The following is a 12,925-nucleotide window of genomic DNA, read 5'->3' as shown; positions in this document are numbered from 1 at the left end:
GTATTCCAGAAATTACACCCTGGTGTTAACAGTTATTTTGCTCTTCTTCCAAGTATATAGTTCCTACTCTTCATACATACACAGTCCTAATAGTCGCTGAAACTCGTCATATTACTCTTAACTATGGTCCTATGGTCTACATCTACATCTACATCTACATCCATATTCCGCAAGCCACCTGACGGTGTGTGGCGGAGGGTACCTTGAGTACCTCTATCGGTTCTCCCTTCTATTCCAGTCTCGTATTGTTCATGGAAAGAAGGATTGGAAGGATTGTCGGTATGCCTCTGTGTGGGCTCTAATCTCTCTGATTTTATCCTCGTGGTCTCTTCACGAGATATACGTAGGAGGGAGCATTATACTGTTTGACTCTTCGGTGAAGGTACGTTCTCGAAACTTCAACAAAAGCCCGTACCGAGCTACTGAGCGTCTCTCCTGCAGAGTCTTCCACTGGAGTTTATCTATCATCTCCGTAACGCTTTCGCGATTACTAAATGATCCTGTAAAGAAGCGCGCTGCTCTCCGTTGGATCTTCTCTATCTCTTCTATCAACCCTATCTGGTACGGATCTCACACTGCTGAGCAGTATTCAAGCAGTGGGCGAACAAGCGTACTGTAACCTACTTCCTTTGTTTTCGGATCGCATTTCCTTAGGATTCTTCCAATGAATCTCAGTCTGGCATCTGCTTTACCGACGATCAACTTTATATGAACATTCCATTTTAAATCACTCCTAATGCATACTCCCAGATAATTTATGGAATTAACTGCTTTCAGTTGCTGACCTGCTATATTGTAGCTAAATGATAAGGGATCTTTCTTTCTATGTATTCGCAGCACATTACACTTGTCTACATTGAGATTCAATTGCCATTCCCTGCATCATGCGTCAATTCGCTGCAGATCCTCCTACATTTCAGTACAATTTTCCATTGTTACAACCTCCTGATATACCACAGCATCATCAGCAAAAAGCCGCAGCGAACTTCCGATGTCATCCATAAGGTCATTTATGTATATTGTGAATGGCAACGGTCCTACGACACTTCCCTGCTGCACACCTGAAATCACTCTTACTTCGGAAGACTTCTCTCCATTGAGAATGACATGCTGCGTTCTGTTATCTAGGAACTCTTCAATCCAATCACACAATTGGTCTGATAGTCCATATGCTTTTACTTTGTTCATTAAACGACTGTGGGGAACTGTATCGAACGCCTTGCGGCAGTCAAGAAACACGGCATCTACCTGGGAACCCGTGTCTGTGGCCCTCTCAGTCTCGCGGACGAATAGCGCGAGCTGGGTTTCACACGACCGTCTTTTTCGAAACCCATGCTGATTCCTACAGAATAGATTTCTAGTCTCCAGAAAAGTCATTATACTCGAACATAATACGTGTTCCAAAATTCTACAACTGATAGGCGTCAGAGATATAGGTCTATAGTTCTACACATCTATTCGACGTCCCTTCTTGAAAACAAGGATGACCTGTGCCCTTTTCCAATGCTTTGGAACGCTACGCTCTTCTAGAGACCTACGGTACACCGCTGCAAGAAGGGGGGCAAGTTCCTTCGCGTACTCTGTGTAAAATCGAACTGGTATCTCATCAGGTCCAGCGGCCTTTCCTCTTTTGAGCGATTTTAATTGTTTCTCTATCCCTCTGTCGTCTATTTCGATATCTACCATTTTGTCATCTGTGCGACAATCTAGAGAAGGAACTACAGTGCAGTCTTCCTCTGAGAAACAGCTTTGGAAAAAGACATTTAGTATTTCGGCTTTTAGTCTGTCATCCTCTGTTTCAGTACCTATTTGGTCGCAGAGTGTCTGGACATTTTGTTTTGATCCACCTATCGCTTTGTCATAAAACCAAAATTTCTTAGGATTTTCTGCCAAGTCAGCACATAGAACTTAACTTTCGAATTCGTTGAACGCCTCTCGCATAGCCCTCCTCACACTACATTTCGCTTTGCGTAATTTTTGTTTGTCTGCAAGGCTTTGGCTATGTTTATGTTTGCTGTGAAGTTCCCTTTGCTTCCGCAGCAGTTTTCTAACTCTGTTGTTGTACCACGGTGGCTCTTTTCCATCTCTTACGATCTTGTTTGGCACATATTCATCTAGCGCATATTGTACGATGGTTTTGAACTTTGTCCACTGATCCTCAACACTGTCTGTATTTGAGACAAAACTTTTGTGTTGAGACGTCAGGTACTCTGAAAGTGCTTTTTGTCACTGTTGCTAAACAGAAAGATCTTCCTACGTTTTTTAATATTTCTATTTATGGCTGAAATCATCGATGCAGTAACCGCTTTATGATCGCTGATTCCCTGTTCTGCGTTAACTGTTTCAAATAGTTCGGGTCTGTTTGTCACCAGAAGGTCTAATATGTTATCGCTACGAGTTGGTTCTCTGTTTAACTGCTCAAGGTAGTTTTCAGATAAAGCACTTAAAAGAAATTCACTGGATTCTTTGCTCCTGCCACGCGTTATGAACGTTTGAGTCTCCCAGTCTATATCTGGCAAATTAAAATCTCCACCTAGAACTATAACATGGTGGGGAAATCTACTCGAAATATTTCCCAAATTATCCTTCAGGTGATCAGCCACAATAGCTGCTGAGCCAGGGGGCCTAATAGAGACATCCAATTACCATGTCCGAGCCTGCTTTAACCGTGACCTTCGCCAAAATTATTTCACATTTCGGATCTCCGTCAATTTCCTTCGATACTATTGCACTTCTTATCGCTATAAACACGCCTCCCCCTTAACTGTCCAGCCTGTCTCTGCGGTATACATTCCAATCTGAGTTTAGAATTTCATTACTGTTTACATCTGGTTTCAGCCAACTTTCTGTCCCTAGTACTATGTGGGCATTGTGACCGTTTATTAATGAGAGCAGTTCTGGGACCTTTCTATAGACGCTCCTGCAGTTTACTATTAGCACATTAATATTGTTATTCCCTGTTGCATTATGCCTATTCCTACCTTGCCGCGTCTCAGGAGGCGTCTTGTCGGGCCTAGGGAGGGAATTCTCTAACCTAAAAAGCCCACATGTGCACTCCACACGTACTCCGCTACCCTTGTAGCCACTTCCTGCGTATAGTGCACGAGTGACCTATTCAGGGGGACCCTACATTTCTCCACCCGATAGCGGAGGTCGAGAAATTTGCACCCCAGATCTCCGCAGAATCGTCTGAGCCTCTGGTTTAAGCCTTCTACTCGGCTCCAAATCAGAGGACCGCGGTCGGTTCTGGGAACGATACTACAAATAGTTAGCTCAGATTCCACCCCGCGAGCGACGCTTTCTGCCTTCACCAACTCCGCCAAACGCCTGTACGAACTGAGGATGACCTCTGAACCCAGACGGCAGGAGTCATTGGTGCCGACATGAGCAACAATTTGCAGTCGGGTGCACCCAGTGCTCGCTATCGCCGCCGGCAGGGCCTCCTCCACATCTCGGATGAGACCCCCCGGCAAGCAGACAGAGTGAACACTGGCCTTCTTCCCCGACCTTTCCGCTATTTCCCTAAGGGGCTCCATCACCCGCCTAACGTTGGAGCTCCCAATAACTAATAAACCCCTACCCCTGTGCGCCTGCTCGGACCTTGCTGAAGGAGCGGCCACATGTCCACTCACAGTCAGAGCGGGCGATGCCACAGGGCCAGCTTCCACATTGACCCTCCGCCTCGTGCGTTGCGAACGCAGCTGAACCCGCCACTCCCCTTGGGGAGAGGGTGGCCCAACCGCGCCCGGTACCCGCGAAGATGTTTCGACAGTAGGGACAGTGGGTGTACCATGCGACGCACCAGACTCCCCACTGCCGCTACACTCCGAGGCAGCAGCCTGAAGACTGCTGACCGCGGCCATCAACACGTTCAGCTGTTCGCGAACAGTGGCCAGCTCCTCCTGCGTCCGTACATAGCAGTCACACATCCTATCCATCCTAAGAAATCAATTTACTATAGAAAGTTAATAAACTTTTAACTAGACTGCTAATTCACTAGAGGCGGCTGATAGTTGACTAAACTGTGGTTACTAGACACTTCTTGTAGAAAACAATGAAAGTAGCACTACCTGTCTCTGGACTGTATTGAAAACAAACACTAGCACTACTAGCACTATGGTTGACTAAAGGGACTCTCTCTGACTGTATCCAAAACAAACACGAAATCTATGGAACACTATTACTAGCACTCGACAATTAAAGCTTCCTAAAAGCAGAAACACACAGAAGAAGAAGTGACAAGTAAGAAAAATACAGTTAATACTTAAATTACCGTAGCTCGCTGCACAGCAGACGTGAAGCAGACGGCAGTTACGACGACACTGACACTACTGTTAACTTGCAAGGTTGCCTGTATGTCAAACTACAATGTATATGTAGACTAACTGTAACACACACACACACACACACACACACACACACACACATATATATATATATATATATATATATATATATATATATTATTATTGGTGTTTTGCCCTTAAAGAGCGCATTTGGACTAAACTACATGGCCAGTTCCTTTTGCTGCCTTCCTTGCTGCCCAAACTTCCCTCATTCGCTCGCTGTGTTTCTGTTTCCGGTCCTCTGTCCATGCTTCTTGTCGGCTTCGTGTCTTCGGCTTCATCTTGATTGCCTTTTTGGTTGCCCATATTTCTTTCATCTTCTGGCTGTGATCTTGCTTTCGTTCTTCGGTCCATTTTATGCCTGTTCGTTTGTCGCATTGTATCTCATGTGGTTTACTTTTCTTAATGATGTTTCTGAACTTTATTCTGTCGTTTATTGTGTCTGCTGTTATGTTGAGCTGGTTCAGGTCGTTTTCTACCTCTGCCACCCATTTGTTGTTTCTAGTGGTTACCCAGTCAAAGATCTGTTTGGTCAGCCTGTGTGATGGCATTCTGTATAGGTGTCCATAGAATTGTAGTCTGCGTTTTCTAATCTTTTCTGTGATTGTCTCCGTATGTTTGTACAGTTCCTCTGTAGGTTTCTTGATCCATATTCCATTGTTGTTAGTTGCGCCAAATATTTTCCTAAGTATTTTCCGTTCTACTTTTTCTAATTGTCTGATACGTGTATGCCCTCGGATTAGTGTGGTCTCTGCTGCTTATAGTGCCTCGGGGAGCACCACCGTGTCGTAATGTCGTAATTTGGCTTTTTGTGAGATAGATTTCTTGTTGTAATGATTCCACACTACTTTGTATGCCTTGTCCAGTGTAGTCTTTCTTTCTTCATTTGAGTCTCTGTTATGTCCACTCATTTGTAGTGTTTCACCGAGGTATTTGAAGTTTGCTGTTTTGTAAATCGTGCCATACTTTGTGTTCAGAGATGAGAGTTTCTTTGTGCTCATAAACTGTGTCTTTTCGTAAGAGATCTGTAGTCCAGTTTTGGAAGCGATTTCGTGCAGTTTTTCAATAGCGTCTTTTGTTTCCTTTATACCTTTCGTGACAATCGCCAAATCATCTGCAAAAGCCAGGCATTTAATCTGTAGGTTTCCTAAGGTTATCCCCTGTTGTGATGTTTCCCATTCTTTTATGACCTTATCTAACACCAGATTGAAAAGGAGAGGTGAGAGGCCATCGCCTTGTCGGACACCTGTGCGAATTTCGAAGGGCTCTGATAGTTCCCCACAGAACTTTACTTTGGAGGTCGTGTTGGTTAAAGTTTGCTCTATGATAGCTCGTGTTTTGTTGTCTACTTTGTATTCTGCTAGAATTTTGAAGAGAGTTTTCCGGTCGATAGAGTCGTACGCCTTTTTGAAGTCAACAAAGGTAATGACCAGGTTCTGTTTGTGTTGTAAAATCATTTTCAGGTTCCAAATTTGTTCCGCACAAGACCGCCCTTTACGGAAGCCTGCTTGGTATTCCCCAATCAAGTGGTCGGTTTGGCATTCTAGTCTGTTCAGTAAAGCTTTAGAGAGGATCTTGTATGTGACCGGTAGTAGGGATATTCCTCTGTAGTTGTTCGGGTTAGTCTTATCACCTTTTTTGTGTAGTGGGTGTATCAGGGCAGTTTTCCAGTCGTCAGGAATTTTCATGGTTTTCCAGATGTCTTCCAAGATCCTGTGGATGTCTTTGGTGAGTTCTGGGTCTTGTAACTTCCAGATTTCCGCGATGATGCCATCTTCTCCTGGTGCTCTACGATTCTTGAGTGACTTTATTATTTCTTTAACTTCTTCTAGAGTTGGAGGTTCACTATCTGGATTGTATGTGCTCGTTTCTGTCATCATTTCTTCCATGGGGGGGTCCGTGTTGAGCAGTTTTTCAAAGTACTTTGCCAGAATGTCACAATTGTTTTTGGTATTGGTTTCTAGGGTTCCATCCGGTCTTCTGAAGCACAAGTTGGGTGGTTGATATCCAGTCATATTTTCTCTGAACGTTCTGTAGAAGTTTCTTGTATTGTTCTTCATGAAGTCCGATTCGATCTCTGTCAGTCGCCGTTTGTCATACTGTCGTTTTTCACTGCGAATGATTTTGCTTGATTGCTTCTGTGTTTTCAAGAAGTTCATCCAATTCTCTTGGGATTTATGGCAACTAAATTTTTTCCATGCACTGATTCGTTGGTCAATAGCTTGGTCACATGTGTGGTTCCACCAACGGTGTTTCCGTGTTCGTGGTGCTTGTGCTAGTTTCATGGCCTCTCGGATTCTTCGTGAAAGTTGTGTCCAGTCTGTCGTTTTCTCCATTTTAATTTTGTGTAATATTTGTGTCTGGTTTAAAGTAACGTATTCTGGATCTGGTCTAACAATTTTGTTCTTCTGGAGCTTTTTCTTGGGCAAAAGACGAATCCTGATCTGTAGTAGGTGGTGGTCTGAGTCGAAGTAGCCTTTACGGGTGTCTATGTTCAAAATTTCTTTTTGTGAGTCTTTCTGCACTATTACGTGGTCGATTTGTAGTTCTTGCTTTCCGCTGGGGAATTTCCATGTGGTAAGTTTTCGTGTTGGTTTCTTGAATTTTGTTGACATAATGGCGAGGTCGTGGCTTTTGCAAAAGTCTATCAGATGTTTTCCGTTTTTGTTGGTGTCCTTGTGTGGAGTATGTTTTCCTGTGATATGTCTGTATATCTTTTCTTTTCCGAGTTTGGCGTTGAAGTCTCCCAGTATTATTTTGACTCTATGTGCAGGAATTTTTCTGATAGTTTCTTCCATTGTCGTCCAGAAGTCATCAATTTCGTCCGGGTTTTTCCTGTTGTAGTCATTAGTTGGTGCATGTGCGTTGATTATTGTGTAGGATTTATTGGCTGATTTCACTGTGATGGTGCTGATTCTTTCGTTTGGTGACGAAAAGTCGATTATGCTGTCCGTGATGGACCTGTGTACTGCAAATCCTGTGCCAAAAAGCCTTAGGTTTTTCAGTTGTTTCGATGGTTTTCCTTTGTATATTCTGAAATTCTTCGTGTTGAAATGGTCTTCGTCTGTGAATCGTGTTTCTTGCAGAGCACATATTTTGATTTGAAATTTTTCGAGAGTGTCTGTCAGTTGTTTCATCTTTCCTGTCTTCATCAGTGTGTTCACGTTGAGTGTGCCGATGTAGTGTTTGCGTTTGGTCTTGAGGGAGTTTGAGAAGCTCCGATTCTTCTCATGATGTCCGTGAGCCCCCGGAATCCGATGCTCACGACAATCCCAGTCTATTGACTGGGGCCCGGGGTAATGAGATTTTTCTCGTTGTACCATCATGATGTTTAGTAGTTGGATGTATGGCATGCTGCCGAGTACAACCTGACTTTCCAGATCAGGAGGTTGGTTGAGGCCGCCACTGACATGTGGAGCAGACGCCTTTTGTAGCCGCCCACTGTGGGAACAGACGCTACTAGTAGTTTTGGTCCGCCCCGAGTATTTCATTTCCTCGGTACCACCTATATCTAGGAGGCATTCCCCTATCCGCCACCTGGGGAGGCGCTCGGTTGCGGGTCTACTAACCGCCCCGATATATATATATATATATATATATATATATATATATATATATATATATAAATTTTAAACACTCAATGCAGTGGACTTGAGTTAATATTCAACAAATTCCTCTTTTTACCAGTTTTATATGTGATATGTATGGCATAAGTCATATGTAGAAATTTATTTTCATTAATACGAGGGTGTGCTGGAAAGTAATGCTTCAGAATTTTTTATTCAGTTTTCAACATCACTTGTCATGTATATTACCTGATCCACTTTCCTGTTTCACTGACACCAAGTTGCAAACCTCTGTTGGTAGAGGGCTCTGAATTTAAAATCCATAGAAGAATGAAAGCTGTGTACAGTGATGATCATGTCGACATCACAGCAACCAACGAGATTGAGGCGCTGTGTGGAGGATGATTGACAACAATGAACATAAGATGTGAGGTGGCTTGGGAGAAAATAAGCTATAACCAACTGAATTATCCTTTTTTAGTCTTATTTCTTTTCTCAGTAATTGTTTATTTAGATTTTATTTATGCTAGAGATGGTCTCTTGGAATCTAATAAAGTCCCTTGAATGCAGAGTTACGAGGGAGTGCTGAATAACAATGCCTCCGAATTTTTTATGTGAAAACTCTTACAGCTTTTTGAATAAAACAAATTTTATTAACGTTTTACATCTCTATTCTTCGTGTCTACATATTTATTTCTCAATACAGTCACCATGGTGGCGAATAGATTTCTCCCATCAAGAGACCAGTTTGGTGATACCATGACTGTAGAATGTTTGACCTCGCCATTGGTTGCACTGCTTCATCCCTATCAATGTGACGTCCTCGAAGTTGTTCTTTAAGTTTTGGAAACAGATGAAAAATCTAATGGGGATAGGTAGGGGCTGTGTGGAAGATGATGACAACAAAAAACATAAGGCGTTGGATTGTTACAAATGCAACAACGGTCATGTGTAGTTTGGCATTATGATGCTGAAGGAGAGAGTGGTCCAGGTGTAGACGAACTCTTCAAATTAGTGCTGTCAGTTTTCTGTGAATCTTGCAGAGTTTATGGTGGTGACTTTAAGCATGACTTTCCAATGCACCACACCCTGACCATCCCAGAACGTTGTGACATGGCTTTGCCTGGTGATGGCATGGTCTTTAACTTTTTTGGCATCAGTGTTCCTTTGTGGTTGAACTCCTTTGATTTTGTCTTGTTTTTGGAATCAGAATGGTGAACCAAGTTTTCATCACCTGTCACAAAGTTAAGGAACCCACCACCCCACACTGAAAACGCTAAAAGTTGTTGACAAATGGCACATCTCCTCTGTTTCACGTCAAGAGTGCGCATTTGAAGCACCCACAGCTCACAGTTTTCTGTACTGCAGTTTTGCAGTGATGCCAGTATATATTCTTACAATAAGCCACACTTACCTGAGAGCTGTGTTTCTGTTGCCCAATAATTTTCTCTGATGAGTTCATCAACCTGATTCCAATGACTATCATCGGTTGCCATGACTCACTTCGTGTACGTACTGAATTGTTCTACTATAGTCCAAATTTCACGTCTAACTCACTTATTTTCATTTAAAAAACGTCTATTTTATTATAAATTACTTAAGAAATTGAGGAGAAATGAATATATTTTTTAATCATGTTCGCTAATTATTAAAATTGTTTTCTTCTCACAAAAGGTGAATGTAAGAAAAAAATAGAATATATTTCTTATAAAAGGTGCACCGAAAAATGAATAAAATTTTTCTTTAAATTTACTGGCTTACTAGTACAATGTATTTTGTTATAAAAAGTGAACATAAGGAGAAACTGAAAAACAACCCACATATTGTCCTCAGCACAACTTGTTTTGTGACTCCTCTGTCCCTATGTACACAGCACTACACGAAGTTCTCAATTAACAGAACTGCTTCATTGATTCAAGCCATTATAAAGTACAGAGATGAGGGTGTTGATTGTGGTAGTCAGATGGCTAGCTCTCTTCAAACATTGCATTGTACTGACCTCTGGTTATGCACACTTCCTTCAATCGATGCTTGGGTGAAGTTTGGCTAATGAAGAAGCGTTCGAAAATCGTGTATATAGTTGCCATTTGATAGACAAAGCTGATTCATATTTACTTATTTTTGTATGTTTATTTGGGATGTAAACAAATAATTTTTTTCACATTTTCGTATTTTATTTGATAAGATGAAATCTAAATACATGAAATGATAATTACAGTACTCAAATTAACATTAGAAAAAAAATCAAATTTAAAATCAAGAATGTTCCCTTATTAATTTAAATCGAAAGAAAACATCAGTGCCATCTGTTGACAGATTTTCTAACTAATGCACCTGTTTGACACATGTAAAATAAATTAACTGTACAGTTTAACATACAATATGCAACAATTGCACAGTTAACACGTGTAAAATGAATCTATGATAATGTTTTTTGTTATAACTTTTTTATTTTTAACGATATTTGAATTCTGATTGCATTTTCGGATAGAAAGCAGGTTGGGTTACATAATTAACAGGTGCAAGATGCAAAATCTTTTTGTTAATTTCTCAGCTGAATATGAAACGTTTTGAAATTGAAAATGCTAGCATATTATATGTAACAAGAGCTATCTTAAAAAAAGAATGTAATGAAAAAATTAGATATCTTCTAATTGACACAATAACTTTTTCAATTTTTATTTCCTTTATCTTTCTGAAAATACCTCCAAAGAAATGTAAACATGAAGTACACACTTCTATAACTTTTTATAATTTTTTATTAATTTATGTAATTAAAATTTTCAGTAAGTTCTCTGTGTTGTGAATCATAAGTTAAATTCTTTTTACCATAGATAACTATGTAAGCAAGAGTGTCATTCAGAACATTATCATTAAAAGTTGCACAAAATTTCATAGTCGTTCTATGTGAAGTTACAATATTTTTTCTACAAGCCATATTCATGATATAGATTGGGGAACTCAATATAAAATTTTATTGACTATCATATCTATTTAGTAGTGTAACTCATTTAAGATCGAGAAATGCATCACATTCCTTCAGAAAAATTTTGGGTGGATTAATATTCCACCTCTCCTGTGGGAAAATTTCGTTTCTTTCATTTCTCAGGTATACCTTCTGCAGTTTAACATGATCGAATAATAAAGACTTACATAACTGATTATTTTTACTATTTGTCTAAAAAGTAACAAATACAAAATATGGCATATCAAATTCTGCTGGGTTATAGTAACTCTGATATCAATTTCAAAATTCTTTTTATCAATCAGTCCTGCAACTTTTACAGTTTGTAGTTCAAAAAATGATATCAGAATTTTTGGATTTTTCTGAATATTTTGTCATTTTTCTAACTCATTATTTGGTTCATATTTAACAATTGGTGCACGATTTTCCAGTGATTCTATAACTATTTCACCTTCTTATGAAAGTGGATCTTTTGTCTCAATTACAGCTTCATGAAGCTTCATTATAAACTGGCCATCTAAGAATTGTATCTCCAGAACTTGAACACCTTGTAAAACTTACTGTTAAATCGTCTTCCCACAGTATTTCTTTATAATCTTTAAAGAAAGCACCAAGCATTGCTAGTGGATTAATTATTTCATTTTTCACACTTTTTACTTTACTGTTATTACAAAAATGTCCTTCCAAGCTTATTTTATCAGCAAGAGATGAAATAAAATAAAAAAAACTAATGATGAAATAAAAGGATATAAGACACACAATGTGTATCCACAGGACATGTTACCTGTAATTGAAGCTGTCATAATGCTCTCTTCATTGGCAAAAGATTCCAGAATAGTTCCCCATTCGGATCTCCAGGAGCGGACTGCCAAGGAGGAGGTTACCATGAGAAAAAGATTGAATAATGAACGAAAGGATAACGTTGTGCAAGTCGGGGCGTGGAATGTCAGAAGTTTCAACATGGTAGGGAAACTAGAAAATCTGAAAAGGGAAATGCAAAGCCACAATCTAGATATAGTAGGGGTTAGTGAAGTGAAATGGAAAGAAGATAAGGATTTCTGGTCAGATGAGTATCAGGTAATATCAATAGCAGCAGAAAAAGATATAACAGGAGCAGGATTCGTTATGAATAGAAAGGTAGGGCAGAGAGTGAGTTGCAGTGAACAGTTCAATGATAGGGTTGTTCTTATCAGAATCGACAGCAAATCAACACTGACAACAATAATTCACGTATACATGCCAATGTCACAAGCTGAGATAGAGAAAGCATTTGAGGATATTGAAAGGGTAATACAGTACATAAGCAGCAGCAGCAGCACCACTCCATCTTCAGGCCACAGGTGGTCCATCGGGACCAACTGACCCTGTGTCATCCTCAGCTGAGGTCGCAAATCAGAGGGCGTTTGGTTAGCACCCCACTCTCCCGGTCGTTATTATGGTTGTCTTTGACCAGAGCTGCTATTATTCGGTCGAGTAACTCCTCAAATGCCATCACGAGACTGAGTGCACCCCAAAAAATGGCAACAGCGCAAGACGGCCCGGATGGTCATCCATCCAAATGCAGGCCAAACCCGACAGCGCTTAACTTCGGTGATCTGACGGGAACTGGTGTATCTACTGCGGCAAGGCCGTTGCCTAATACAGAACATAAAGGAGATGAAAATCTAACAGTCATGGGGGAATGGAATGCAGTTGTAGGGAAAGGAGTAGAAGAAAAAGTTATAGGAGAATATGGGCTTGGGATAAGGAACGAGGAAGGGGAAAGACTAACTGAGTTCTGTAATAAATACTCTGTTCAAGAGTTACAATAGGAGGCGGTATACCTAGAAAAGACTAGGTGATATGGTTTCAGCTAGATTACGCTACCGTCAGACAGAGATTCTGAAATCAGATACTAGATTGTAAGGCATACCCATGAGCAGATATAGACTTAGATCACAGTATAGTAGTGATGAAGAGTAGGCTAAAGTTCACTACACAAACAAGTGGGATACGGACGTACTAAGGGATATCGAGACATGCTTGATTCTATAAGACTATAGGTACAG

This window comes from Schistocerca cancellata, chromosome 6 (assembly GCF_023864275.1).
Source record: "Schistocerca cancellata isolate TAMUIC-IGC-003103 chromosome 6, iqSchCanc2.1, whole genome shotgun sequence".
Classification (NCBI taxonomy): Eukaryota; Metazoa; Arthropoda; class Insecta; order Orthoptera; family Acrididae; genus Schistocerca; species Schistocerca cancellata.
The sequence above is the reverse complement of the archived record's forward strand: the minus strand, read 5'-3'. Positions refer to the sequence as shown.